The sequence below is a fragment of the Lactuca saligna genome, chromosome 9 (assembly GCF_052625555.1).
Source record: "Lactuca saligna cultivar CGN05327 chromosome 9, ASM5262555v1, whole genome shotgun sequence".
Classification (NCBI taxonomy): Eukaryota; Viridiplantae; Streptophyta; class Magnoliopsida; order Asterales; family Asteraceae; genus Lactuca; species Lactuca saligna.
The window spans coordinates 50340408-50346259 of NC_136425.1; positions in this window are offsets into that span (position 1 = coordinate 50340408).

The following is a 5852-nucleotide window of genomic DNA, read 5'->3' on the forward strand; positions in this document are numbered from 1 at the left end:
TCTTCTAATAAAAATATGAGGATTTTCCAGCCTCGTGTGCGAGTACTAGATCCCACAATTCTGCCAAATCTGAAGGGATTCAGAGTGAGAAAGAAACAAGTTGAGTTGAATAGGAGCCACGTTCATAGAAGTTAACAATCTAGTTGGACAAAGTCGAACCAACGACTTTTGAAAAAGGGTGGCTTTTTGGGAGGCAACTTAATGCGTAGTTTACTTTTTCATTTTCAGTTAGAGTCGTTCGCAGTTCCAAACAAGGTTGGGGAAATCAAAGGATCTTCTAAGTTGCTAAAATTCAGTTTTTTCGCCAACATCTTTCTGAAAATTAGAATATTCCGTAATATATCATATACATTCTTTCCTAGCTGCAACCTTTTGTTTTTATATGTTTTATTAAGTTGTGCATTCCTCTCTGAGCGCATTCCTCTCTAAGCATTGAGGACAATGCTTCATTTTAAGCATGGGGAGAGGATTAGTTAAAATTTTGCATTTTTTTTGTTAAAAAGTTTTAAAATTATCAGTTTTTTAGTTAAACTTTTCGTTTTTATTTTCTGCATTTTATTTTCTATATTGCATAAAAAATAAAAAATGTACAAAAAGATTTTATGTTTGTGTTTATATTTTTCTGCAATATAAAAAACACCAAGAAGATTTTGTTTTTAGTTTTTAGTTTTTAAATTTATTTTCTGCATTAAGAAATGTAGAAAAAAAAATCGTTAGAGTTAAAGTTTGCTAGTTTTATGTGGGATAATTTGATGAGAATTCTAAGCTTTAATTGAACCAATATCTTATAATATATGTGTGGCTTCCAAGTTCTAGTGAAATTATAAGTCATAAATTTTGCTTGATGTATCAATCAGATCCAATTGATGGTGCGGAATATCAATCAATTGGATGATGCAAGATCAAAATGAAGAAGAAGGAGAAGAAGATGATGATGAAGTTGATGAATCTTCAAAGTTTATATGAATAGAATGATGTTCCAACACAAGATTCACACACATATATACAAGTTCTCTCACTTTCTCTCTCTAGAATATGCTCCACTCAACAAAGGCTTTCCTCCTCTACTCTCCCAACCGAAAATGCCCTGCCCTTAGTAATGATATGGCCCACTTCTACTCCTCACCTTTACATCTATATTTATACTAATGGACTAAAACCCAAGGCCCAAACCGAAAACCCATGAGTTTTCAGTTCAAGCTACACTTACACCAAATAATATTTTCGGCCCAAGACTAAAAATAATAATTGCTTAGAAAAGCAAAGTATAAACCATATTTTTGACCCAACTATCTCCCCCTTGGTTTATATCTTTCTTTTATTTGAACCAACAACCTCCCCCTAAAAATGTAGCTGGCTTTTCTTGTCAATGTTCATTTGGAGCTTGGCTTCAACTTTAATCTTCAATTTCTTCACAAGTTCAAGATGAACAACTGAATCTTCTAACTGAATCACTTCATCTTGAACGGATGGGCATTTCTTCAGAATTTGGTTTTGAACGAACATTGGGTGCGGAGGCTTTATGTAGAGATTCTAGAAAAATGGCGCCTTCAGCCTGAGAATCTTCAAAGAAAATATCAGAGAGAATGAATATTCTGGATCACATCAGCATGTACATAGATAGCAGCAAATTGATTGAGGAGGCTTCAATGCAATCTGTCAAATAATCTTCAAGTCACCTTCACCTTGCTTCTGGGGTTGAAATATTGAATGTTGAAAGAATAATATTCATTTATTGTTCCTTCGAATGAGAATTCTTCAATGATCACGGATGAAGTCTTGGCTTAGAAATTCTCGATACAGTCTCCACGAGTCTCGTCTACATCTGAATTCACTTTTCAAGTCAAAGAAAATTTTGAGATAAAAACATAACTAAAAGCAAACTTAGCTCACAATATTTTTGGATTTTTCATATTTTCTGAAAAAAATAAAACAAAAACAAAAACATTTTTGGATTTTTGATTTTTCTGAAAAATATAAAACATAAATAACAATATTTTTAAATTTTTGCTTTTCTGTTTTATGTTTTATTTTTAAATTATTAATTCTCCCCATAAATTTGTGCATAGAGGAAAACTATGAACAAGTTTAGTAAAAACATAAATATTTGGGATTAGTGTTGTCAAGCAATTCAATCTCAATTATCAGCACACACCTGCATGTTTGGATTTGGTGAATCACTGGTATTGTGGTACACTTAAATACAAAGGATGTTGACAAATTGGACATGTTATAAGTGACAAGACAGTTGAACCTATATACCTAAATAGACATTTAGCTGACGACGACCAATGATATTGTTGTCCACTTAAATTCAGCAGCGAGATCTACAGACAACCTTGTAAATTGTTCAATTTTAGATGCACTAGAATGTGTTTCCGACTTCCCAATATACCCCGGTAATCAAGAACTCCTTACTTTAGGTGAGTATTCAATCATTTAGAGAGAAGTATATGTTGTATCCTAGGTCGGATGTCTTCCAATCACGCAGAAGGAACAACATATGACTAACATAGATAGAGAGGTTGAGAGGTAGAATGTTGCATATGTTGTGTCCCAAGTCGAATTATCTGATCACACAGAGGGGATAGCATATGACTAATAGATAGAAAGAATTTCATACATAAGGATATGCGTAGAGATAGAGTTGCATATGGTGCATTCCAGGTCAGATATGCTCCAATCACGTAGAGGGGGCAACATATGATTAAAAGATAGAAAGCAAGAAAATAATTTCCTACAAACCTAATTTATCAGAACCCCCAGTCGCCGTATCAATACCAGAATTAAGGACATGAGTCCATACATCAAGGAAATGTTGAGCCACAGTTCTAGATACATATCATTTTTTAGTGTATCCTGCAGGTTCCCATGTTTATCTCACTGCTCAATCAACCCGAGCGTCGTATTGTCAGCCCAAATGAAACTATCCAAGTCCATACTATCAAGTCCTTTCAGTTGTCAACCTAAGTCTAGTCCTTTTGAATCCTTCGTGCCTACCAGCACATTGAACACAATGTCTAAACAATTCGACTTTAGTGCATTACACAAATTTCTTATTGCTCTTTAGCACTAGCCTTCATATCACTTCCCAATTAACAAAACTTTCAAACGAAAAACTATAAGAAAATAAAATATTGTCTGTAAAACTAATCAGTTTAAGATAAAATCAGGAGTATCGAGAAGAAAACTCAAACTGTAAGTCACCGACTGAATTTGCGTCCAGAAGGTCTGAGAACAGCACGCATAATCTCAGAACAGATCCAAAATTCTTCACATCATTAAGCACAAAACCCCGTGTATTATCCTTTCCTTTCTTCCGCTCCGACATAGTATACATACTCTCAAACAGATTTCTGAATGATGTACCATTGATAGATGTCCCATATGATGTGCCTAGAATAGCCACTATCAACAAACCGAAGTATGATGATATGCCTCCATAGCTGCTCCAGCATAGAGTGGGATCAGTTAGTCTTTGTAACCCAAACTATTTTGAAACTGGGTCGACCTTTTTAATCCTTGCAAGGTACTCTCTCCCATGACATATCCTGCTTATCACAAACAGAATATGAAAAAATATTAAAGTCATTAGAAGATTTGGGAGATTAAACCTTTGGTACCCATCTGTAGTCGGGTTTAAACCATTTCTTGTTCGAGCGGATGGGTGCTTTGGCACTTGATTTTGAACTTGAAGATGATCTTCGAGATGACTTTGATGTAACTGATCTTGGTTTCACCGGAGCATATTTTGGATTGGACTTCTTTTCTGACATTCCCTTCTTGACTTTAGGATTTTGATTATTGACCTTCCACGCGTTCCAGTCACCATTGTTTGAACATGGCCTCAAAGGGTTTCATTTGGAAAATCTTCCTCTTGGCGCGTTCTGCCATCCTTGTGCATAGTAGGCAACATATGCGCGATTTGGATAATTTCTGGCAATGTGACCAGGTGTTGCACAGTGAAAACATATATTTTTCTTCGCGTAGGAATTGTTTCTTTCCAGCCACTGGTGGCATGCCCTTGCCTTGTTTCTGATTGTTCCCACAAGCACACTTGCAACAGGTACTCTATTTAGCTTGAATTGGTGGCCAGTATTTACCAATAACAGGTTGATTAGAGGCAACATATTCAGAGTTCAAAGAGTCATTGGTTTGTTCAATAGTGTTCTCCTGGTTCTCATCTTCCACTACTTTACTTGCACAAGAAGTAGAATCATCAAAAATGTTCACCTTAATATTCTCAGTTGGGCCAGATTGTTCAGTCTTAACTGAAGCAGACACACAAATTTGGCCATACTGAGCAGGAATTGCTTCCTCATTGGTCTCAATGGGTGGGTTATAGTTGTCATTAAAGGGAGGTGGAACGCTATTATACCGTAGACCCTTACTTTGATTATCTTTGAACTTTAATTGTTTTTCAATCATGGATGCAACCACCTCACTTGACACATAAAATTTCTTAAACATGAATTCAGCATCATTATGTTTAGCTTTCAATGCATCAAGTTCGGCAGTTAATTCTGCAAGTTGTCTCTTTACATAGTCATAGTTTTCACATTTGTTGCTATATTCCTCTTGTAGTTTTCGAAAATCCTTAATTTTGGCCTCTAGTTGTGTTTTTAAGAGTTTTTGGGCCTTCCTAAGAGTATATCCTTCATATTTAAGGTCTTCATTTTCCATTTTTAGAAAATCATTTTGTTCACGAAAATTTAATTGTAGCTTCACAAAATTTAGAACATGAAACTTCATTGACCGAGATGTTTGAGGAACTCATTGTTTAAAAAAATTCCTTTGACTTAAAACCTCAAAACTCAACGTTAAAAGTAAATCTTAAAAGGTCAAACTTAAAAGTCAAACCGAAAAGATAAAAGTGAAATTTTGAAGGTTAAACGAGAAAGTCAAAATTTAAAGTCAAATGTCAAATTTAAAAGTCAAAGTCAAAATTTTAAGGTCAAAAGTCAATTTAGGAAGTAAAAAACTAAAAGTCCAAGTTTTGGGTAGAAAATTGAATTTTAAAATTACAAAATTTTAATTTTGGGCCAAAATGTCAAAATTGCGAAACTAGGATCGAAATAGCGATGCTATTTGATCAAAATCAGGAAGGCATTAAGCATCAGGCATGTTAGACGAATTGGTAAGAGCGTTGGTTGAGTATGCAAGAGACCCGGGTTCGAATCCTTGCACTCCCCGAAATTTTTGAATATTAGTCGCGAACGCGAAGGCTAAATCCGAACTCAAGTTGGGCCAAAAACCTGCTGGCCGAGAATGTCTGCGAGACCGAAAAGAGCTGAGGCTGAAAATGACGAGGACCAAACACATTCTACGAAACTCGCACGCTCCTCTTGACCGCAAACTCACTTTCGGCTGTAAACTATTGAACCTAAAATCGTTTCCGGCCGCAAACTCACTTTCGGCTGTAAACTATTGAACAAAAACAACGTTTTTTCACAATTTTAGCTCCAAAACTCGATCAAAAAATCGTTTTTATGAAAAACTCGAAGAACAAACCCCCAATATTTCTTCAAACACAATCCAAAAACATAAAATCCTTCAAGAAAAAGTGCAAAAATGTTCCATATCTTGTCAAAATGATTGATATAATCCAAGCTCGGATACCAACTGTAAGTCCCAAATTTTGCTTGATGTATTAATCAGATCCAATTGATGGTGCAGAATCTCAATCAATTGGATGATGCAAGATCAAAATGAAGAAGAAGAAGAAGAAGAAGATAATGATGAACTTGATGAATCTGTAATGTTTATATGATTAGAATGATGTTCCAACACAAGATTCAAACACACATATACAAGTTCTCTCACTTTCTCTCTCTAGAATATGCTCCAGTTAA